Below are 25734 nucleotides of genomic sequence, written 5' to 3' on the forward strand. Positions count from 1 at the left end.
TCCCACCTCAGCGTGCCACATGCTCAGCTGCAAGTCTGCAAGGAAACAACTTTGTGACTCCCTAGCCTAAAGAGCAAGGGAAGGAGAACAGGAGGCAGGTGAGCAGCGAATTGTTGGCATCTACTCCATGACTTTTCATCCATGTGTTTAAAGCTGTATTTTAAATAGGGCCAGGTTGCTGGAATGGCTTGAGCACCCCAGTGCAATACGTAGAAGCACACGAAGGAACCTGCAAGGGCAACTGCTTTTGGGGAAGGCGGAGGGGCCACTGAGATCCCCAGCAAGACCAGAAGCCGGCTCTTAAGCCTCAGCAATCACCCTCCAGCCCTGAGCAATCAGAACCAGCCATTACATGCAAATCTCAGTTCCTGTTTGTAGCCTCAGGAAGGAGGCTGATTCACAAATGAAACCAAAGAAAAAAACCTGTCAGACAATTTTGAACATTATCAACAAGTCAATACTTAAATATTTTTTCCCCTTTCCCTAAAATACACATGTCAAATCCAGGCAGTTGGGAGCTGTATTTTAATTAAACAAACAAACATAACCACCCCCAAAACACAGTTATTTTCACAATTACAAAGTATAAAACAAACATGTGGAATTCTATCCCATAATGAAATCATGCAATAGGCTTACAGGAGAAAAAAATACAAATACAGCTACAGAAAGAAGTTAATGTTTTCCAAGTACATTAAACACATTTCCGGACAAGTTTGGTTATGCATGCCTTCTCCCACAGTAATGCTGCAGTCAAGCAGAACAAAAATAACATGTTCTCCTCCTCTTTCATATTGAAGACTGACTTTTAAAAATATTTTTTCCATACTAGCATTTGATTTCTTTCCAACTTGCTCGGAAATTGTTGTTAGAAAAATTTAAGACTCTATTATCAGTATAACTACCATTAATTTCTTTTTTACCAAGGAATAAAATCAAGGGCAGATTTGCTGAGTATACATTCAAGGATCTTCTACACATATTCATACTCTGTATAACTGTGAACAGTTTTGTTGGATTTGTGATTTTTTTTTAAATAAATCATTTACTACCTTCATTTCATTGGGTAAATGGGGATAATTTACTCCTGTAAGTGGTTGCACTCATGTTTTTTCTAGGAAGAGACTACTGCATTAAGTTTTCTCTGTTTATTATAGTCTTGACTGAAAACATTGGCCTCTAAAAAATCATATATATTACAAAATCTGTGGGAATGCAATTTATGAAAGGCTAGTGCTTTTAACCCACTTTCATTGTCTGAGTGACCATCTCTGACAAGGAAGGGGAAAACTGTAGCACTAAAGATATGCCCAAGTCTTGTATGTCCTTTAAACAACAGTTACATTTTCTGGTTATCTGTCCCTTTTCTTAAAAGATACAAAATAAATTAAATGGGAATAGTAAGAGGTAGAACAAACTAAAGGTGTCTTTCTAACAATGCATATCCCTAAGACAACTGATACAAATGCTCTTTAGCATGCATCAGCCCATGTAGTCAAGAATTATTCACACATTTCAAAGCCATATCTATCATCAGTGCATCTTGACGACGACTAAATTATTCAGCCAGATTTTCCAAATAGAAGAATTAGGTTTAACTCACTATCTATGAAAACCAGCTTCTGCTTTCACCATCTGCAGAGGAAATACTTCGTATTTTCTACATTCCCAATGAGAAACTAGATGCCTCCCTATTAATAAAAAATTCAGTTCTTTTATTTCAGAGGAAAATCCCAAGAGGTATTGACCACAATACAAATTACCAGGCTGCATAGCCTTACTTAGAACAAAAATAAAGGTTAATATCGACGTTGAAAGCTGGTGCATGTGTGTAGATACACAACTTCCAAAGCAGCAGCGGCAAGTTTTCAAACCATTGCTCTTTAAGAAAGGCAGCAATATCGTTATAATTGAGACTCTTCACACCAAGGTTAAAATCAACATCAATAAAATTAAAGATTTGGCTTTCTTATATTTGCTTCCAGTGGCTGACACCTGTGATATTTTCAAGCACAGCAAAATTATTTATCTGTCATATAGGTAACCAATAGGTCTACCAAAGCATTCTAAGAATGTTATCAAAAATTGCACTAGTAAGGCTTAAATCATTCTTGTTATCATCTTAAGTTTTCCAGAAAAATAGAGCCTATAGGCAGAGATTCTTCACAGAAAATTAGTCCATATAAGCAAAAAACCAGGCATTTTGAAGTTATACCTTAAACAGGTATAACACGTATTGCCAGCTCAATATTTACCAGAACTAGTACAGAACAGAGCAAAGAAAAAACATCCTTCCGCAGTAAAATATAATGATACCTCTTCTTCATTTAATGGCCCTTAATGCTGGAGTTCACCCACAAATAAGCCTTCAGGGTGGACCATATATACTACGACACCTCTATTTGTTTATTTAGAATGTACTTCAAAGCATTTTAGTTTCAATGAAGGTCGTTACAAGGGAAAAGGGCTTGTTCTAAAAACAAAAACCAGACCACAAGTAATTGTGAATACTCTTTCCTCCTCTAATCTCCACAAAATTAGAATCTAGCTTCTTATTTCACTTTTAAAAGCCAAAAAGTAAATAAAGTAGGTTTGTTCCTATGTCTAGAAATCAGGTTCCTACCTATCTACAGTAGTCATTGCCTCTTAGAAGAGAATCCAATATATGCAGTTGAATAAATTTTTAAAAATCTCCACACCACTACAAGATGTTAGATGTTTAATTAGTACCTAAAATGAAGTTATTAAATGGCTTTGCAAGCCCTTCCTGCACTTCATTCAGCTTTTCATTTTAACACAACCCTGGTAAATCCATATTGCAAAGTTTTTTCATGGGAAATCCAGCTATTTTAAATTCTGGATTCAGCAAGTTCATGCATGAATGTCTAAGACAAACTGGAAGAGATGGATGGGAGAGGAAATATGCCTTTTAGTTCTAGCATTATACTGTATCCTGACTGACATGTCACTGAGATCCCAATAAACCAATATAATACTGAAGGTAATGCAAGCAGTGTGAGCAGCTGCAGTACTTGGTGCAGATAAACCATGCACCACAGTAAGCCTCCCAGTTTTATTCCAGTTCTGCTGCCTGGGATCTACGTACACTCATGCAGCTGGATTGGGAACACCATTTCTGTTGGGGATCATCTTACAGTGACAGAGTAAAAACACTAAGTGAATGAATTATCCTTAAAAAGGGGAATAGTCACATCAGATGTTTTTTCTGTATTTATATATTGCATATATATTCATTCCAAGACAAGTTTTAGAGACAAAGATTCCATTTCAACTTTTTGGAGAACCTTCTTCCTCTCTCCCCTCCCTTTTTGACAAAGGTTTGCTTTACCTGCAAAGATTTACCAAAAACATTTTTACCTGAAGAGTCTTAAAACATGCACAGCTTTAGGCATCCCAACAGTTCTTGCTGTTAAGACTGAAGCAGCAGAACAGGCTGCTATTACAGGTTAACAGAGATTATTTGACAAATATAATCATAGTCTTTACATAGTAATAGCCTTCAGTCAGAAGAATTATCCCAGCCTTTCAGCAACATGTTCAGTAGCATGGACTGGTTATCTGAAAACTTAATCTTGAAATCAGATAACCTAAAGGTAACTAAATTCTAGAAGAGCTTATTGGTGGAAAAACAATACTGACCATCAATTTCAGTGTTGTTCAGAACTTGTGTTCTTAACATCCTTTATTCCAACTTCTGAGGTAAATATTTTGGTCATATTTGCAAAGGATCAAACAAGATTGTACAAATAACTCCTCAAACTTCAAGGGTATAAATCTGGTCATGCCAACTTCACAAATTTTTTTTACATATATAGAATAAAATCATGCAGGTAAGGCATTGCAGGATCTAATGTGTCATTTCAAAGACCATGAAGCATTATTGCTAGACCTGAGACACAGGATTAGCACAAGTACAGAGATAGTATCTACTGCATGCAGAATGAGTGAGAGCAGAAAAAAAATAGTGGGAAGAAAAAGCATCTGCAGAGATCTGCTCCCTACACTATGAAATACAGATGAGAACCAGACACATTTATAATGCTTTCACATTTGTTGCAGTTCTTATTGCTCACATCGCAGATCTTTATAATGTTTATTTTTAAAAAACATATATAAAATAACACTTTCAGCCAGTGTTGGGGGCAGTAAACAGCACCCTGCTGCACTTCCTGCACCATGCCAATCAAAGCATTCAGGAACTCTATGGCTTCCTCTATTGCCTGCCTCAGCTTTAAGCAGACCACAGCACAAAAGAAAGCCATCTCACTGAAAAATGCAAGGGCTATCACTACTTTGTTTCCCAAATAATGCCTTCAAGAGGTAACTAACAATGTTGCATGAATTCAAAATAAAAACTGCAGAATGAAAGCCGAAGTTCACCTTCCTCACCTTGGTAGAGTCTTACACTATCAACACTAACACACAAGAGTGGAAGAACATGAATGCTGAGTCAAAGTGAAAGCTGAGCACCATAGTGCCCAGCTACCAAGATTTCCAATAAATATATTAGTTTACATAGAATGAATAATTTATGCCTTCAAATTTTCCAAACCAAGTAGGTAAGCATTCACCACTGAAATTTACAAAGCCAAGCAACTAAAATATTCTGAAACCTCAGTTATCAAATTAATCACCATATGAAAACTGAAATACAAAAAAGACCTCATATTCTAAATAGCAGGCAATAAACTGTGTGTCCTGAAACTTTTGTATGACACATAACATGAAACAAGAACCATCATGTCAATTTTCCTGCCAAGTAAAGTTGTGATATTTAAGCAGAATTTTAATCACCTGCATGACAGATTGAGGAAGAGATGTAAAAAAATAACCAAAGCTCTAAGGATTAAAATATATTTCCAAACCGTGCTTTTAGAAAGTAATTCCACTTTTTTACTATATCCATAGTATGATACTAATCAAACAGTCAAGAAACTACCTGTGCCACTTTTACTGGTTTTAAAACACAAAAAACACCTTAAAGTAAAACAAGGATTATTCACACAAATCACACACTATCCAGTATGCTTGCAGGTTAATATTAATCTCTACCTCCTGTAGGGTAACATAAATAAACACATATAAATTTCACTTTTGAGAATGTTGCTGAGAATGTCAGAAAAGCATCAAGCGCCCATATAATGTTCCCTATGTGAGGCATGCTCTTCTCTGATAGTAACTTTGAACTGTTGTCCTCCACCTATGACTACTGATATACATTGAAACATTTCACTTGCCAATGTAGCATGATGATGGCCTACCAAAAAAAAAAAAAAAAAAAAAAAAATCACAAATTGCAGATAATGCCTCTTATGAGTACAGGTGTGTTAAAAAAAACCCAACCAAACACCAGCTTTCCAAAACAGGCCTTTCCTCATATCTCAAATACATGTCTAAAGAAATTTTTTCATGTATAAATTAACCAGACAAATAAAAGAGATCTTTTTATAATTTTTGCCTCCAATTAACGGAATACATTTTGCACATCAAAGCTACAGTTATCAAAGATTTCAGTCTTTTCAACAGGACTGATGTCATTGTACCTCAAATGTCATCCTCTTTCTTCAAAGCAAAAGAAATTTAAGCTGTTTTTTAAAGAGCAGGAAAGCAGCAGATTGTAGACAGAACAGAGTATAGACTGAACGCAAGGCTGTGAATCTATTCATTCTATCTCTGATGTTGTCACTATTGACATTTTGTGAAATGGTCGCTTTCCTCCTCCCCAAATTGAACATGGATCATGACGGAAATAATTGCCAAAGCATACTTTTCAAAACCTTGAAAAAGTAAGGGGTAGGTAACCGGGTTGTAGATACACTTAAGAACTTGTTCTTCTACAGAAGGACTGAATGGCCCTTAAATCTGTCAGCTCAGAAGGATGCTGCGGGCAGTGGTGACTGCCATTTGTTGCCAAAGGGGAAAGTAGGAGAGAAAACACCTTAATCATGGCTGTGAGACTATTAATGAGTACTAATGCCACAGAAAGCTAACTCCACTTTTAAAGAAAACAGAAATTCCACACAACATTCAGTGCTGGATTGTTACTAAACTTGAGAAACAGCCTGAAATTGCAGAGTCTGAAGTTTCCTTCGTGCGTGGACACAGCTGAGTAGCAGATCAAGACCTGCCACTGTTACTTGGTGTTTTCCACTGTGCACAATACCCAATCTGCTTCTCAACACAACAGAGGACTGTATGCCATTCAAACTTGGGAAGAAAAAGTCCCATCACTGGCAACAAAAAACCCAGTCCATACTTTTTGCAAGAAATCATTCCAGATCTCAGAAGAAAGCCTGTCTTGTAAATTGTGTTAATGAACAAAAAACTCTTCATTTACTATGAATTATCTTTCTGAACCCAGATATTTCTTTTAAACCTTAGAGCTTAAAACTTCACAGAACTGTTTTCTATACATTCCTGTTTCATCTATTTTATAATCCACATTCTGCCACAAGCCTTTGAAATATATTCCCTTAAGCATAACAGAAGACTTCTGTTATAAAACCTATGGCTTCAAAAAGTCCCCAAAAGGATTTGGAACACAAAATTGGCAATCTGCAGTTAACCACAGAATACTCTTGAAAAAGATAAAATGGTAAAATAACCAAATCACAGCAATTCTTCCTTTACAAGAAAAAGGAAGGACACAATAGCAACCTGGAAATTGAAAGTTATGTTATGAAGGGAACTTCAAGCTCTACAAATAGAAAAAAGTATTTCTTTCAGAGACTACAACTCTATTATTCAATTTATCCTCCAGGACAGTCCAAAATTACAAAAGTTCAGGAGATTCTCAAGTCCCACAAAACTAGTTGTGTTGAAGGAACTACACAAAGTTCTACTTCATGACCTTCAGGAAAGAATTTGAAAATATACTGCAAAAGCCTTGCACCTCAGAATCAAAACCTAAACAACATGATAAAATTAAAACACCTCCTGATACTTTGATCATAACTTCTTGTTGTTACATATTCAGAACAACAAAACTGAAGATGTTCACGTAAGAAGTTTACTTACCATGTGAGGGCACTAAGGGAGAAGAACACCTCCAGAAAATTTACAACTTTTTACATGGATGTGTAGTGAGAGGAAAAGGGGTAATGACTTTAAACTAAAAGAGAAATTTAGATTAGATATTGGGCACAAAATCTTCACTCTGAGGATGGTGAAGGTTGCCCAGACAAGTTGTGGATGTCCCATCCCTGGAAGTGTTCAAGGCCAGGCAGGAAGGAGCTTTGAGCAATCTGGTCTAGAAGGTATTTCTGCTCATGGTAGGTGGTCTAGAACTAGGTGATCTTTAAGGCCCCTCCCAATCCAACCCATCATATGATGATTTGTAAGTCAAGAAGACAAAGCAAATACACACTGTGAAAAGCCAGTCTGGGAACATCTGCACTTTGTAAACACTGGCCACAGATGAACAGTTTTCTGCCATTCTTTCCTTATCTTCATCTCATCTTCCTCCCCCATTTATGACTAACAGACAAATTTGTATTTTACCAAAGCACATCTCTTTCTTTCCTTTTCAGTTTTTTCCAGAGACTTCAAAACATCTAGTGTCACAAGAATTTGTTATCAGTAAGATCAAACTGTTCTCCAGGACCTGCAGTAGACCTGACTGCATTCCTGTAGCTTTTGCACAAGTCCTGCTCCTCCTGCACAAAGACAATAGTCAAACAGAAAAAAGCTACACTGCCACCCAAACTAGCTAGTCATTTTTCCAATTCTTGCACGTGCTCAGATGTCCTCACTTCAAAAGATGAAAGTAATTCCTGCACACAGTGAAGAAAAAAATAGAGTAAACATACTACAGAACAAGTCCTAGCTTGCAAACAATTTGTGCTTTCTTGTTTTCCATCAGTATTTAAACAGTGTATGTTTCAGACTAGCAAAATCTAAACATTTACATCTTTACATCCCTGTTAAGCAATTTTTTCACCACCCCACAAGATTAACACGCACCCTGTGACCATGGCACACCACACCAGAAGCAGGGCACACCACACCAGAAGCAGACCACACCAAAAAGCATTCACCTAAAATAGATGCTCCTGCATCTTCCCTCCACTTCAAACCAGTGGCAGCTATCTTTTGGTCATTTTCTTCCTTTCAACACATCCATTAACTTAAGCCCCCAAAGAGCCACAAAGCAACCTCGCAGTCAGGATTCAACGCAGCTTTGGTGCCAAGCTCAGCCAAAGGCTGCAGGCTGGCTGGACTGCTGTGTCCCTGGCAGCCCAACACCTCCCTGGACCAGAGAAGGCAGAGCACCTCTCCACCATCATAGGGTGGGTGAGCATATTGGGCCAGCTTTAGACAAATACCTGCTGAAACTTCTGCCACAAGGCCACCAAAGTAGAGTGAGCAAGAGTCATGCAAACCACAGCTGGAATTTGGGGGAGTAAAATGGAATGGGTTAGAGTGAGATTTCATAAAGGAGTCTGGTAAAGAACTTCTTGCTCTTGAGTGAAGTATTTCTTTGGGTTTATTGGAGAAGGTGGGGAGGTTGTTATAGCTTTTTTGGTGTTTGGTTTTTCTTCTCCAACTCTTCTACTGACATATAGCATTTATACAAATAATTTAAGCCCACTTAGGTAGTTTTTGTTCGTTTTTAACACAGTGATCCAACAAATGGGCATTTATAACAAAGCCTCCTGTTGCATCTGAAGTAATGCAAGTCTCTTCAGCCTTGTGTTTACAAGGTTATTAAAGCTCCCATGTACAGCCAAGATCACATAATTTACAGAATTGAACCATCTCATTTTTGAGAATGCGTCCCTATGTATCAACTGCTGCTATTTTTCAGAGTCTTTAACTCAGAGGCTAGTTTGGTTTTTAAGTTTCAAATCATTCAATGCACAAGACAATGCCAAGCATTTTCAAACACACACACCAAATTTTGCCAACTGATCTGACATTCCCCAAGCCTTTCTATTTCAGTTTTTGTATTCCTGGCTGGCAGGTAGAATATTTATCTACTTCCCACAAAGCAATCTTAGCATGCTGTGGCAACCGATTACAGAGGAATGCAGGCACTAGGCCAGCATTGCTGGTTTATACTGAAACAGGAGCAAAAATGGAGAGCTCTGCTTACAGTGCTGAGATCCGGTATCTCTCTCAGTCTCCTCACTGCTCAGCACTTTTGCAAGGCAGAGGTAATGGGCAATGCCCTGCAATAGGCAAATTCCTCAAAACCTAATGTGGAAGGACTGGGAGAGGTAGAAGGAGTTGACTGCAGCATCTCATCTGGTTAGAGCTGTGACAACAGAACAGCTGGAATGAAAAACAGAAGTCCACAACTACTAATGATTTCTTGCCTTCGTGTGTCTTCCATAACCCTGCAATATACCAGAAATGCATTTTAAAGGAAAAGCCCCAAAACAAGGACTACTTGAAAACACAACACTATATTTCTAGTTTTGCTTAAGACTCGTCAATTGACCAAAAGTAAGCAGTACAGCAAATCAATGACAAAACAGCCTTTTTTGCTGGAAATAACTGATCATCATGAGAGCTTTAAAGGAGAAATTAATTTGGAATGGATTCTTTGATGTCATCAAGCTTATTTTACCTTAGCAATTAAATAAAATAGATTAACAACTTGATTTTGAAAGCTATTAGCTAAACCTTTACATAGATCTCTAATATTTAAGCTTACGCTGTAATCAGTAACAAAGGTAATGACCCCTATTCCAGATTGCCTACCCTAAATTACACCTAAATAAAAATACTCATCTTAGCTTATTTAATCTTACTTGCTTTCCTAGTGCAAAATGTACTTGTCATGACCAAGTAAGTGGTCTGCTTGCCCACAAGAGCTTTCTGAATGTGACATCAATATTTACACATGCTGAATGCTCTCAACTGCCAACCGATCTTTGCAATCAAAGTACAAATTCCGACCTACACCACATACACTTTCCTGCTATTAATAAAACCTAGAATTTCACCTAAGCAAGTTTGTCCCTTGCAAAAATGGGGTGAGGATTCAGCTTCTGCATGCATTGCAAATTAACTGCTAAATCTAGCCAAAACTTGCAAGGTATGTAACTCTCAACCAGGTTAAATTCATGCAGCAGCATAGAGTCCCCCTCTTGAAGCAATGCGACAAGAACAGAAATTCTTTCAAAGTAAAGGCAATTTGCAAGACTAGAAAGAATAACTGGTAGGACAGTTTTGCTGGAGATTGAATGCAATGACAAGCTGGCTGCCTACCCTCAGCCAGCCAACACAAAGCAGCCAAAATGAATCACAGAAGCATGTCTGGAAGGGAGGTCTAGGAGAACTTCATAGCAAAGCTCTGGCTGGGAAGCACTTCAAGACCTTGAGAAAAATCAAAAAGGGAATGCCTCTTGGTTTATTTTTTATTGCATTCATGAAGAAAGAGCTCCCCTTTCCATAAATTTTAAAAGCATTATATCAGATGATGTTCGAATGTAAAAATAAATCAGAACTGATAAGACTAATTGAATCAGGAACTAGCAGAGGCTCTGAAGAATATAGGGGGTTTCAAGTAGAATAAGCAGAAGACCAGACATAAAAACATAATGGGATGGAACAAAGCAAATGGTAATGGGTATGACAACCATGTAGAGACTGAAGGATAAATTAGATGAGACAGTAGAGGAGAATTACCTGGCATCTTTAAAACAATGAATGAAGTTTGCACCTGAAGAACTAGATCAGTGCCAGGCAAAAAAGAAAAAAACGTATTTAGGATTTCTACAAATTCCTACTACTACCATTAAAAGAAAAAAAAAAGGAGAGTGGTTAAACCACTGATTATTGTGAAATAAAAGATGGTGTTTGGGGCTTTTTTTTTTTGTTTATTTTGGGATTTTTTGGGGGATCATGGTTGCTTGGTTTTTTAAATGCCCTTTGAAGTTTCAGTATCTTTTTTGGGTTTCCCTTCATTAATTTTAGCTAGTACAATTTCATGCTGAGTCTGAAGTGTTTCCTTGACAGCATCCCCTTTTAGTCTCAGCCAATCTCAAACAATGTTATCTGCACAGCTGTGTGAGGAGTCAGATGCATCTCATTCAACTATCTGGGATTCTCTTACTACTAAATTTGTCCCCTTTTCCTCCAACATGACTCAAATTCTTTGTGTATGGACAGCTAACAGTGGCCACATACACACATTAACTTCTGTGCTAGACATGCACTATTACACTTAAATGCAGGTCCTAAGTTCTTGTTTTACAGATGGTTTGATCTGTCACAGTATAAAATATTTTGCCATCATTCACTTTTAATGCTGCAAGACCAGCCCCTCAGCTCCCCCTTATCAATATCTCCAGAAGGAAAGGGAAATGAAAACTTCGGAAGAGCAAATATGACAACTATCATCACAGACCATACTAATTACTTTCTTCTACCCCAAGCTTTCAGTATACAACAGTTTAACTGACTGTCACTTTCTTATCTCCAAGACCTTTTTGTTCAATGACCAATAATAAACTATGAGGGTAAAAACTGGCAACATTGTCAAAGATGTACAAAATTAAACTAGTACTGTAGTGTACTAAGCTTGTAAGAAAGAAATGTGCATTCTTACTCATGTAGGTTGAACCAGAAGAATCATACTGTAATTTGCTCCAGAAAAAAACCCAAAACTGTTTTGATCAATTAATCAAACATTTGGAACGCAAAAATAGCAGAATATCAATGTAGTTGAAGTAAAATTAAATCCTTATGACGCTGTAGCATTTTTTCCTAAATTTAGAAGTCCAGCTACTACCAAGCGTTATCAAACTTCAGAACTTCAGTATCAAAATACAACTCTCATTACAAATGCAGTACAGAAAGGATTAAAAAGTTCAAAAATACAGATTTCAGATGGCTACTTTCCTCCGGTTTTCAGCCATGCAAACCTCCAAAAGAGGCTTGAAAACTGAGCTTGGAAGAGAAGCCAGGCTGTGCTGGGCCCACTGCCACCCCCAAAAGCGTGGCTGCAGGGCCCCCAGCCCAGCACACCCTGCCCACTGCCGCCGCGACACCGTCGGACCGCCTCGCTCCAGGAACACGGAGGTCCAAGCTACTCATTAACCAGGGCCGGGCAGGAGGCTCCCAAACCCCGCCTGGAGATGGGGGTGTTTCCAGAGCACCTGCGAGCTGAGCCAACACAGCGGGCTCACCGCCCTCTCGCCCGGAACAAACCCCAGGGCAGCCTGCGCTCTGCCTGCCTCGAGAAGTGCGCTCATTGCTGCTAGCAGGCATTCAAAACCACCAACTCCTCTATTCTAGCACTAATCCACTTGAAGGTCTTTTCTCCCCTTCCTTCCCTGCCCTGTTAAGGGGAGCTGTCACCTAAATTAAAATATCTGTAATTGTGCAAACAGTAGTTAATTATAAATCTAGCTATCCAGAGAAAGGTGACAGCACGCCAGTGCCTGGAGCAGCGCTGTATGTTTGAACGCGGTCTGTGATGGCTGCAATTATGCTAAGGAGTCATGGAAGAATAAGAAACTTCTACATCAAACATCTCTTCTCAAAGGCAAGCACAGTGCAAGCACCTTGCTCCTGACTTCAAGAGCAGGTCCTAAAGCGGTTAGGTGCCAGGAGAAAAAAAAAAAAAGGTAGGGTTGATCTAAATGCAAAGAAAATAGAGACATAAAATAATTTAAACAAGCAACAAAAAAAATAATTACTCATTAGAAACACTAGGTAAAAAAACACAAAGTTTTTATTTAGAGAAATGCTGACCTTGTAACTGTTTTTTTCCCCTGCTTGAAATACTTTTACTAGCTTAATGAAAAAGAAAAAAAAATTTAAAAGAACCTGAGGAGTCATTATAAAACAGGCTTGTAAAGTATATCCTTATATACAATACCGTTTCTATTGCAAAGTTAAGCACTGGAAACAGCATCTAAAAGTTGCTAGATAAACTCAAGCCAAATCAGCACTGAATCAAGTAGTCCCTACACCTAATTTTACTTGCAAATCAGTCACAAGTTAACATAAAAGGTTTTGAATATTTAAGTATACTTTCCCATGAAGTAGCTTACAGGATTTTGTTATCTCCAGTAAGAGATACTTAATTTCCATTCTGAAAGCCAGGTCTAAATTTTTAGGTCTTCTGCAGCACTGTACAGATTTCATATAGTATACACACAGACATCACCATGGATCTCAGGATTATTTCCTGAACCAGTAGACAGCAGAATTACCTTGGCAAAATTTGAAAGGCTTAATTTGAAATGTCATACAGGGAATTTCAATAGATTACATTGACTCTGTAACAATTTCTACAATGAACTGCTGGGACAAAACCGAAAACACTTACACCAGGAAGGCCAACAACTACAGCTGGCCATTTTGGAAAACAGACAGACAAATTTTTGAAAAAAACAAAACCCACCAACAAAAATACCCAGAAACCAACTACAAACAGGACATGTCTGCTTCAAAGTGTTGTGAAACAAATACAGCTCCACCATTTATAAGCTTAACAAGCTCAATTTGTTCTGCAACAAACACATCAATATACATGTTATGTTCATATATATCCATATGCATACACAACATGCAGTCAGCCATAAAATCTTCATAAAGGTATTCATCATTTGCACATAACCAATAATAAAGGGGGAAAAGTATTTGCTACTAATAGTCAAATGCTTCCTAATGAGGTTTGAAACTAGGTTTTTAAATGCTACTCAAGCAGCATGGTGTGCATCAAGCAAAATCCTTATAGGATGCAAAAAGCTCTTTCTGCTCTCATAAAAGTAAAAATAACTGAGTTTTAGCATTATAGCTATTTCTCTAATATAGAACAATGTAAACTTTTAATAAGGCTATCATTGTGTACTGGCAACAGTATCACATTGGTGGACCGATTTCTCACATTTATTTTCAACAGAAAAGATATCTTTTATTTTAACAAGATTAATGTAATTTTCATTATACTATCACCAATATTTTAGAAAAACATGGCTATATATGAAATAGATCACAGAATCATAGAAAAAATCTAGGTTGAAAAGGACCTCTGGAGATCATCTGGTCTAACTGTTCTTGAAAGTAGGGCTTTAAAATAGATTTTCCAAGGTCCTATCAGGTCAAACCTTGAATACTGGCAGCAAGGAAGACTTTAATACTTCTCTACATAACCTATTCCCAGAGTTTAATAGTTCTCAAAGTAAATATTATTTTTCCCTTAATATCCAGGCATCTAATTAAAAAACAACAAAAACCATGAACAAAATGAAAAAAAACAGTAAACAACATAAGCCTCCTGCAAAAAAAAGCATAATATTTGAAGTTAATGTCTGCAGAATATTTATTTCAAGTAACTACAGCTTTATAACAGAAGTAACTGGCCAAGTCCTATAACAACTTGGTAATATATCGGTGATCCCTTTTGGTGAGTAACCGGCACCATCCACTGTCCTAGAGAGTCACACAGGATGCCTCTGAATATGCACCTACTACTACTCTCACCTCTTAGGATTCCAAGCTGCCAGTTCTCCAAGCGTGAGCCCTTCCCCTGTTCTCCCAGATCCCAAGCCTTTGTGAGTCCCACACATTCCTCCATACTGCCAGTCTTGCCCAGCTGTCCGACAGAGGATGTAGAAAGCACCACGTAGGTAGTGACTGAACATCAGTCAGGCTCACTCTCTGCCATGTGGGCAGAGCAATACAAACATCTGCAGAGCCTCACACAGAAGCCCCAGCCCTAGGGCAGGCAGTAACCTCTTTATATAGTTCGCAGCTTGATGTCTTTAACACATTATACCTATAAAACATGTTGAAACTAACCAACAGAACTGGACATTACTGGTGCGGGGATGGACAACCACCACGCTTTTTAAACAGCAAAACTCAGGAGCTGAGTGTTTATTTGACCCAATGTTGCTTGAGGTCAGCTGACAGCACATCAAAGTTAAAAGTATGAAGACACAGAAACTTGCACCTCATTTACTTGTCACACATCAACTGCCAAAAGGGATCTCAACAGATGGAAAAGAAGGACATTAATAAAGCCAGGCTCCTCATGCTGTCTGACCTTATCTGCTGGCAAGAGGCACATTTGCTGATTGCCTTGAAGTTGCCATCTAATCAATCCAGTAAAACGGGCTTTTTTTATTACCCATGTTAAAAGTTCAACTTTCCCTTATAACATGCAGATGGTTGTAAAGCCAGTTTTTCTCCACACTGCCAGAAAAGCAAAGCAACCGTGCTTTAAGGAGTGCTGTGAGCCATCTCTAACAAAGAGAGGCCATTTCACAGCTCTGGGTGCCAGCACGTGGCAGCCGAGGATCACTGATACGCGCAGGACTCCTGCAGTGCTGTGACCATCCACGCAACCGAGGTGACACCTACAGGAACACTTTCTTCGGAGTTTCTGCAACATTAGGCCTACAATCTACTTTTGTAAAAAAAAGTTATAAGGATAAGCATAGTATTTTAGGATTAGAAGTAATTTTACCTAATTAAATAAACTACGCCTTCTAGTCCCTAAAGGGGGACTAGAAGAAAGCTGGAGAAGGAATCTTTTGCACGAGCATAGTGATAGGACAAAGGGGAATGGCTTTCAACTAGGAGAGAGTACATTCAGATCAGATATCAGGACAAAATTCTTTCCTGTGGGGGTGGTGAGGCAGTGGACGCCTCATCCATGAAAGTGTTCAAGGCCAGGTCTGATGGGGATTTGAGCAACCTGGTCTAGTGGAAGGTGTCCCTGCACACCACACAGAGGTTGGGACTTGATGATCTTGAAGGTCCCTTGCAACCCAAACCATTCAATGATCCTGTGATGATAAGCAGTGGAGGAGACGAAACCATGTTTGGTTTACATTAATGTGTTTACATTAATGTGTTCTTTTTATAAACCTCTGGGGGACAGAAGGCAGAGGCGCGAACATGGGACAGAAAAAAAAAAAATCTACTTTTGCCTTTGGCAAATGAGGTGATAACAAAGTTGCAGTGCTCGACACTTGGGAGACTAAGCAACATTCAGATTTATTTCCTTCATGCCCAGTTAACACAGCTTGTAATTGTCTTTGGCTGCTTGCTTTGACACCTAAAAGGGAAATTTGAAGCCAGTTGTTTTATACTGGGAAAGATTTACTTCCTGGGTAATCAGTAAAAAAAAAAAAAAAAGCAAAACCAAACAATGATGACCGTAGTAGAGAACACGACACTGCTCCCAGTCTGTCCAACACAGCACGCACTGGTTAACAAGTAACACAAGTTGTAACTGATAATAGTAACAAAATCGCTTGCTCCTGAGAGTACTCAGCGACAGAGCTAACTTTAGTCAACAGATTCTACAGGTTCACTTTTAAGACCACATTAATTAATCTTTGCAAATTCTAATGTAAAAGGATATGATCCTTCAAAACTTTTTAATAAAGGGTCAGAATCCTCCTTCGTAAGCTAAAGAAAATGGGTACCACATCACAAGAAAGATTCTATATAAAACAATCACAACTCCTCTGGAATCCTTTTGCTCCACGAAGATGGAGGGGTTTTTTTGAAGAAACATTATTTATATTGTGTTTTCAGAATCAAGAAGTCAACACAAATAACAAGAAGTTATTCTAGTGATGAATTATCTTTATCAAAATCATAGAATCACTTAGGCTGGAAAAGATCTCCAGGATCATCAAGTCCAGCCATTAGCCTAGCACTGACACCACTAACCCATGCCCCTAAGTGCCACATCTACATCTTTTAAATACCCCCAGGGATGGTGACTCTATCACTTCCCTGGACAGCCTGTTCCAAAGCTTGCTAATTCACCTGGTGAAGAAAATCTTCCTAATTCTGAACATGCCCAACTTCATATTCCACTGCATCATTGTTAGATTACCACAAGACCTTTGATGGCTCACAAGTCAGATAAATTTGTTTAGAAACCAAGAACAATTAGACGAATGACACTCACAGTAAAATCAAATGTACTGATATCTCAGGATCTAAAGCCGATATATGTTAACACGTAATAAACAGTGTTTACCAGTTTACCACAGATTTTACACGTCTGTGTAACAGGGTTCTTCCGCTCATAGTGACAAGGAGAAATAACTGTGATGTTGTAAACCCATGCAATCTGCTACAACAAAAGTGTGATCTTCCTGACTCATTCCAGGGAGATACTACCTGATACATGCAGTGCACTGGCTAGAAACAGAGCGCTCTGTAACTGAATAGTGACAGAACACTTGCATGATCCATCAGTTATTTGGTACCTTTGGTCAAAGGCACCACATATCAGGACATGAATGAATGGAAAGATTAAATATTTATCTGAAAAATAATAAAGCGCTATCTGTTCAAAAGAGACATAAGACAAAAAAACCACAAAACCCACAAAACACACAACCCACAACTCTTTCCAATATTAAACACTGAATCACTTCCTAGTTACCAAGAATCACTGTGCTCTCCTTAATCCTGGAGCCTTCTCAGCTACCAAGTGCCAAATCACCAGCTGCGTTTAGATAGGTATCTTTTTCTCCAGGTGTGCATTTGCAATATGAATAGGAAGCACACTAACCAAAGCTGGAGAATAAACTTAAAAACCATGGAATTTAATGCACAGAAAGCTACAATTAGGACAGCTGCTTTACTACAAGAGTATTCCAGGGAGTTCTAAAATATGTCAGGGATTTTTATTTTCTTGTCATATCAGTAGTGCTCCCTGAATGGTGTGGTCCCACAGAAATTTTCCCCACTTATTAAACTTTCTGGCAACTACTTCAAAGAAAAACCGTGTTGCTAAAGTCAAACAAATCTGAAAGAAAGAAGAATAGAAAACCTCCCCATCGTGGCTGCAAATATAAAACCCTACACCTACATGCAGTCTTATTAAAAGCTGTTAATTTAATATACACAAAGTACAGTATCACAAGTATTTTCACAAATTAGGAGTTGCTTAATATTTGCAGATCTGAATTTTCTCTCAACCTCAAATTGCCTACACTTTTGGAGTAAAGCAGAAAGTATTGATTCCCCCCCACCCAAATTGTTCCCCACAATTATAAGTTATAAAAAAATATTTGTAATTTTATCACTGGCTTGCAACATTCTATGAAACAGCCATCAAATGCTGCATACCTCGACAAGCAGCCTATGCTGTCTTGTTCTACTATTCCATTTTTCAAATTGTTTTATTAAATACACAGAAAAATGAAGCTTTTTTAACTAAGCAGTCAAACTCATGCATGGCTAAATTCTTAGCAACCTTTTCAGGCACCATGCAAAATAAACTACATTTACAGAATCTTGCTGTGACGATAGAAATGTTTATGACCATTAAAACAATAAGGTCTTTCTGTAAAAATACTCCCAAAAGACATGATCTCTTTTCAAACTAATTATTAAAAGAATAATGAACAAGATGATTTTTAGAGTAGCTTATGCTCTACCCAAAGCCAAGCTCACCAATGAGTTTCCATCAAGTGAAAATTGTGACATCTTTTTTGGGCATCTGAGAATGTCACAGATGAAAGTGGCAATGGGCAGAACAGATACTAAAATTGCAACCAGGTTACACTATTATTAATACAAGGATTGTTCTGATAAATAACTGTACTGATTCACAAATGGAGAGAATCAAGACTTAAAATTGAGTTAAGCATAGGAAAGGGTGGAAACCTTAATCAAACAGCAGTAGTCCAGGCAACGCTATGTGAAAGAGGAAACTATCAGAATTCAATAATTTTATCCCCTTAAAGTCTTTTGATAATTAATACAATCCACTCACGCACTGAACCCAAAAATAAGAAGCCAGGGACATGACAAAAGCTTGAACTATACCATAACTATGAACTTAATGCACTCAGTAGGTCAAGATGTTAAGCAATTTTTTTTAAAGAAGTTTCCAAAGTACTTTAATAAATCTGATATACAGATATATACATATGGCTAGAAAAGCATGTGCAAAAACTAGAAATTATCTCATCCTACAACAACCTCTGAAACCCAATAAGGACAGCTTGTGCTCACTAGGTTGTTCAAAGATGCCTTTCTTTCCTCCAGTAAACATGGGCTCACATGTTGTGAAAGAACTATGTGAAGATAAGGCAAGCTGTACTTCAGCATGTGCTAGCTGATCTTCAACTTGACCAAAGTACAGTCTGCTTTATCTATAGGCTCTTAATGTGTTAGTTAGAATACCAGCAACAGTCAAGAAGATACCTTCTTCCAGACAAAGCACTAGCATTGAAACAACCATGGCAAAAAAATACTTGCATGTCCTTAACTTCAGGTACAGGTCCACATTTGCCTCAATCAAAAGCTGTGCCTCTATCTATACCATTACAGTTCCAGAAGCACAATTCTTCCCCACCTACGTAGGAATATGGAAAAAACCCCGAAAATCACAAATAATTATGAAAAGCATTTAGACTGACACAGATGTAGACAGAATACTACTGCACACACATCCAACATCTGGGATAAAAACCTTAAGTTTAAAAAAAAACCCGCACCAAAATTGAGTGAAACAGCAGAGATCAGACCTCTGCATACTCAGGCCAATCCCTGGGGAACACACCATGTTGAACAAGAGGATCCATAGTCACAGAACTGTAGGCAAACAACACTACCGTGCAAAATCCCACATGTATACCAGTCACAGCCCAGGCTCCCAGCTTTGATTCATAAAATGCGTCATTCCACAGAGCGTAACTGTATCACATAACTTGCTAGGGAAATAGCCATGGTTACTCATCATAGTTTGGTGTTATGAACCACTGGCTTTCCATAACACTGCACACACCAGATTAAAATCTCTCCGGGGGTGGAAGGAGAGTATAGCAGGAAATCAATGAACAAGATGTCAAATCGTAACTACTTTCATACTTTAAAGCGCAAATAAAACAGCATTTGACTCAGTAGTGAAATACTTTGCTGTTGATTTCAGCTGCTTACAGCTGCTCCTTCTCTAGAACTATTTTTTAAAGTCTTGCTCAGGTTAAAGAAGGAAAAAAGTCTGGTTCAGAGTAAGTAATAAGTTACTCGAAAAGAAAAGGGGCTTTTTGCTTCTCGCTATACAAAATCTTAAAAGGTAGCTTTACTTTGTGCACATGCATGTTTAATTCGACCTTTAAACCATATTGTTGAGGCACAAGCCTTGGTTAGTACCACTGGCACCTGTCAGAATTACCAAAATTAGAGCTACCACCAAAACTCTGCAACTGCATTTGTCAGCTACGAAGGCTGAAGCATTTTATGGTTTCACACCAATTTTACTATTATTTCTCTTTCAGAAAATATAAAAGTGAAGCATATTTTTTACTTTCCATCTTAACATTTCAGAAATTAAATATTTTAGCTTGTTTGAAAGGTTATGTGAACTGAAAGGAAGAGTACACAATTAGTTTTATATTACATTGCAATAGAAGATTAAAGAGTTGGAATCACTTTCTGTACACCCAATTTTCTTCTTGCAGAGAACTTAAAAATACACTGATTTTATTTTCACTTTGAATAATGAAAAACTTCTTGAACTCCCTGTAAAACTTTACCTCTCACTAAGATAATACACATGTACAGGTTTGAATTGAGGACTGGTTTTTGCTTCATTCTTTATTAATTTCTATGAGCAACATCACTTAGTGGGAAAGTTCTAAAAACGAAACCAGTGACTGACCCAAGAACCCTGTGACTGGTAAGTTACTACCTTAATACTACACAGTATTGACTGAGAATAATTACCAAACCAATTTCAGAGTGTACCAGCCACCAGCTTGAATTAGTAAGATAAAAGCTGGTTGTTGACAAAGATGACAGAGTAGGTGGCTGTGACAAGGGTTACTACATTGCCTCTTGAAACATGCTCACCGAATTGGCCAATACAAGCAAGCATGAAACATACTACCTTGGCTGTATTTCAACTCTGTGATGCAAGGAAGAGAACCCATTTCATTTTTGGCAAAACACCACCTTTCAGAAAGCCTAATACTCCTTCTGCTAAAAAGGGAATTGAGACCACTTATCTTGAAGAATTCCTCTCAACTCCAAATCCTGAAAAACAGTTTCCTCCAGTGTTTTTAGTGAAAAATGCTCACTCTCTCCCCCTAACATATGTTGCTGTGCTTGTATCAAACCTAAACTTGCCAAGAGAGGGAACTGATGGAATTACAGTTTCATCAGTTCCAATATGACAGATTAACATATGGTCATAGCATGCACAAGCTTCACTGATTCTGGGATTTCTGTTTTATCTGTAAAACTGCATTACTTGTCTAATGTTCTGTAATCTTCATATTAAGGAGACATTTGCAGGAGTTTAACAGAGGGAACCTAGTCAGAGAGATACATCAGACCAGACCACTCCTAATGATTTTCATTTCAAACAGAGGCCATTAGGATAATGTGCTGGTTCAGACTTAGGGACCTAGAGCCTGTCGAGATCCACCTTATGCAGTGATATGCTCTCCTGTTAAATCAATGGTGACAGTTCTTGGACAGAAGAACTGCATTTCTTAAAAGGAGAAGTATTGTTATAGAATGGAGACACATGCTGAGATGGGATAGTAAGACAATGTGAGACAAGAAGGGCCTCGAACCACGGAAGAGTGACAGACAAAGCCAGAGGAACATTAAGACCAGTGAAGAGGCAGATAAAATTCTGCTTGTATCTTTTTCAACTTTTTTCTGAAACTGATTAAAAAATACCTCGCATCTTCCTGAGGAGTACCAGATGGATAATCTGTATTCCAAATGTATGCCCAGAACCCATATTTTGCTTGGACATCTCTAACTTGCAAGCCAAGAGCGTGTGAGACTCACCAGGTGAACAACAGTACAGAAGTGCACCAAGAACCTACAAAGTTTTCAAGTCTCTCTTGATTCCTCCTGGCCCAGAAGATGGGAACCCTTTGTTACCATTACTCATGTGCAATGTTTGGAAACCTAAATCAAATTCTAGCAGACAGGCATGACCAGGCTTCAGCATCGCAGTGATTTCAGCACAACCCAAGCAACCAAATTATGTATGGAAGTATCAGTGTTTTCTGCAGAGAGAAGGCTCTTCAAGATTGTCAATGCAGTTTGACAATAGGAAGAAAAATTAAGACCAAAAAAAAAGCTTTAAAAAGTAAGCTACTAGACAATGTTTTCTATAGTATCTGATTTTGTAGCATTTCATGAATGCAGGGATATGAAAAGAAGAAAGAGAAGGAACACAAAGTCCAAATACTGGACACATGACTAGGTTTCATATTACAGTGCTAATAATAGAAATTAGAAATACTCAGTGACATTCAGTACATGCTGATTGAAGGCAATGGTATCAGAGTACGAGGAGATTAGAGTAAATTTTCTCAAGGTATGTCGCGATGAAACTTGCAGCACATCTGTTACTCCACTCCAACTGTTTGTGTGCCTGCTCTCTTCCCTTAGTAAACACCTCGACAGAAGAATAACTTACTTCCCATTAATTCCCACTTGTCATGGGGAAAAACCACAAATGCCTTCTGACTTTTAGGCTTCGATAACAAGATAACACTACAGTTCACGAAAAGCATCCAACTCCAAGACAAAACTGCGGCCAGAGCATTTCTAGTTGATACTGACACTTCCCTAGCCTGGATTAAGTTGCCTAAATTCTGCCTCTCCCGCAAGCTTAAGAGATACCTCCAATTCAGAGTTACTTGATTGATTCCTATTCAAGTGAATCATCCCATGCTTCAGCCCAAAGTATACAATGCTTCCATCAGGGGCTATGCCAGAGCTATGGGTTCTCACCACAAGACAGACACCTGCAAATTGGATGCACCAGTGCTCATCAAAGTTGTGCCAAATCCCCCTTGCCGACTAACATCATGCACTCAACACCACAGAACAAAATGTGCACTGCACTGCTACACATGGGTAGCCAGAAGAGAAACCAATGCTACAAACTAACACCAACTAACACAAGCAGGAAGCAAAATAAATACTTTTTGCTTAGTATACTCAAAGCTGTAGTTTGGGGAAAAGAACTGAAAAATGTGGCTCTCTAGCTTTTGAACTTCTGTGCAAACTTTTCAGTAGATGAGTACACAGTGTTGCCTCTTACAGTAATCAGTTCTCAAGTTCACAATTAAGAAGCTTAAGGAATGTGTTTCTCATTCAAAAAACAAAACAAAAAACCAACAACCAAAACCAAACCCACACAAAGTTTCTATAAAACGTACAATGAACATTTACCACATTTAAAACAATGAGATTGGTAACTGTGGTCCTTATCACTACTAAACTGCATTTTACTTTTAACCGGTTGATTTTTAATGAACAAATACCCCTATGCATAGATGCCAGCATGGCAAATATTATTTGTGAACAAAGTGACAAAATAGAAGAACTGCTCGCTGTACTGGCTTTTAGTCCACCTTGGAGAATTTAACATTAATGACTTCTGCACACAAGACTTTTGGTGTGCCTCTGTAAGGTTACTCTTTCAGTGTCTACGTAAAGCTATCACTTACTCATCAGTATAGAAAATGGGTCACAGCTCAGAAAAGTATGGACAGCTGTCTCTGCTGTAATATGGACTATGAAAAAACAGTCCACCCAAGATCTCTAGAAATCAGCTGATATTTTAGACTCCTGGATTGGATGAAAACAGGATTTATCATGTGATAAGTCATGAACATATGCAAGAAGATGATGATATTACCACTAGCTTTTTTGTTACTACTTTTTTGTTGCTCCTGTCTACTGCTCTAAGCATATTACACCAATAATACAAAATGATTACTTGAGAAGCAGTTATGGAACTTTGCAATTTAATAGCATATCACATAACTATAGTTTTATCAGCATCTTACTTTGTACCAAAAGTATTTTGGAAGAATGGAGGTAGAGAGTTAAGTATTGTACAGTACAATATATTCCTGTGATATTACCCAAATTTATGTCCTGAAATAATGAACTGTTCCAGTCTTAGAATATGCAAAAAGTTGAAAATGGAAACATTAGAAATGCTTATTAAGTCAGAGAGAGAGATGACAAGTGTCAAGAGTTCTTCCAGGAATCCACTGCCAGCAATATTACAGTGTTTAATGAAACAAAATTAATCTTATCATCACAAGTTGGTTCTTCAAATGAGCTGTTCTGTTAAGTGTACTTAGAACTATGCAGAACATTACGTTTTTCTTACGAACTAGAAAACAGAAATGTATTAGGTATTTGTCACCAGCCTGTCAAGACACTTTTGCCACAGGACAATGCCAGAGAATGTCACCATCATGGAAATTTAGCATTTGTATTGCATTAGCGAGCAAGCCTTTCTAGATATGGTAACTGAGCAGACCCTTCTTCCCCACAGTTCTGTTTGGTAACTGTTTCCCTTATCATCAAACACTCTCAGGTAATAGGGACCATTTGCTTCTTGTGCAACTAGCTTCAGAAAAACTTTTTTTTAAAAAAAGTGAAAGTGCAACTGTCCTCCAAAGCTAAGAAAGTATATTACACATCTACATTCACCTTTTATAAATAATCTTTCAGTGCAATACTGTGCAAAATTAATTCTTCAGTAATAGACGTATTTCTACTATAAAGACAGTTTGGGATTAACAGAGTAGCAGTACCAATATTTAATAGCATAAAAGCACTAACTTGTTCTGCTTTCTGTTACACAGGTATTAGAGCAGTAGCAATTTGTGTGACAGGCTGCAGAGAGCCACAAGGGAAGCAACCATCCTAGCAAGGAAAATAAAAAAATCCCAACTGTATCTTTGAAAGGGTGGAAAGCAAGGAGCAACAGAAGGAGAGACTGACTAATTACTTCGGGTAAGTTCAGTCAAGAGAGGAAACGAGAAATGCCGCAAGATGAATGAGAATTATATATTAAAAGAAGTATCCTCTTTTACTGCTGTTGCATCTGTTCCATAACACCAATGAGGCAAATAGCTGTCACACTTTACATACATGGATATATCATATATATCTTAGATAAATTACAGATACATCATATATTGGAGATTTTTTTATCTCCATAGAGCAAGTCAGCACCCAAAATGCTGAAAAGAAAACTCTGTGGAGCCCAGGCAGCCTCTGTGGTGGGGCAGCTGCTGCTAACTAGCCTGTGGTACTGTATCTCCGGGCTTTGGGGTTCCGATCCCTCGGCAGACCCCGTCCATCCCTCCGGGCAGGGGCACGGGCAGGGCCGCTCTACGCCCGCAGCTCGTCTCCTAAACACGCCCGAGGTACTCGGGGCTCGAGAAAACTCTCGGGTCAGGTGCTCTGCCAACGATTTGGGGGGAAAAAAACGGGATTAGAGAAGGAGCCAAACTCGCCCTATAGTTACAGGCAGCAAAGGCGAGCGCAGGGGAGTAGGGGACGGGACGGGACCTTCCCCGCGCCCTGCCCCGGTGCCCTGCGCTAAACACACAAGGCGCGGAGCGGAACAGAAAACGGAGGGGCAACGCGGAGCGGAGCAGCGCCGCCCCCCGAGGGCACGGCACGGCTCGACGGGCTGACACCCAGCCCGGCACCGCCGCGCACCTTCCCGCTCGCTTCCCCCCGCGCCAGCCGCCGGGAGCAGCGCTCGCCCCCGCTCTCCCGCGGGGCCGGCGGACAGCCAGGCACCAGCGCGGGGCCGGCCAGCAGCCCGGGCACTCCGCCGCCCCGCCGAGGAGGAGGAGGAGGGAGATGCGGGGGCGGCCCCGACGGCACCACCGCCCCCGCCTCCCGGAGGCGCCCCGGCGGCGCCAACTTTCCCCGCGCCCCGCGCCGCTCCCGCCGCCTCGCCCGGTACCTGCCGCGCCGCCCCGC

The 25734-nt window shown here is 39.0% G+C and overlaps 1 protein-coding gene across 3 annotated transcripts in view; it reads right to left on the reverse strand.

Moving 5' to 3' along the window:
- The window catches only part of PTPN3 (protein tyrosine phosphatase non-receptor type 3), a 164300-nt gene that overhangs the window by 96410 nt on the left and 42156 nt on the right, over window positions 1-25734 (reverse strand). Inside the window, exon 1 of one of the 3 annotated variants that reach the window (XM_042048711.1) lies at window positions 25718-25728. The exons of the other annotated variants lie outside the window; for them this stretch is intronic. The gene's annotated coding sequence lies outside the window, so the exon portion shown is untranslated. Of the gene's footprint in view, window positions 1-25717; window positions 25729-25734 lie in introns of those variants that run through there. 3 annotated transcript variants of the gene reach the window in all.

The sequence above is a fragment of the Corvus kubaryi genome, unplaced genomic scaffold, assembly GCF_017639235.1.
Source record: "Corvus kubaryi isolate FWS band 111438036 unplaced genomic scaffold, C.kubaryi_AGA036_p1.0 68, whole genome shotgun sequence".
In the NCBI taxonomy this organism is placed as follows: Eukaryota; Metazoa; Chordata; class Aves; order Passeriformes; family Corvidae; genus Corvus; species Corvus kubaryi.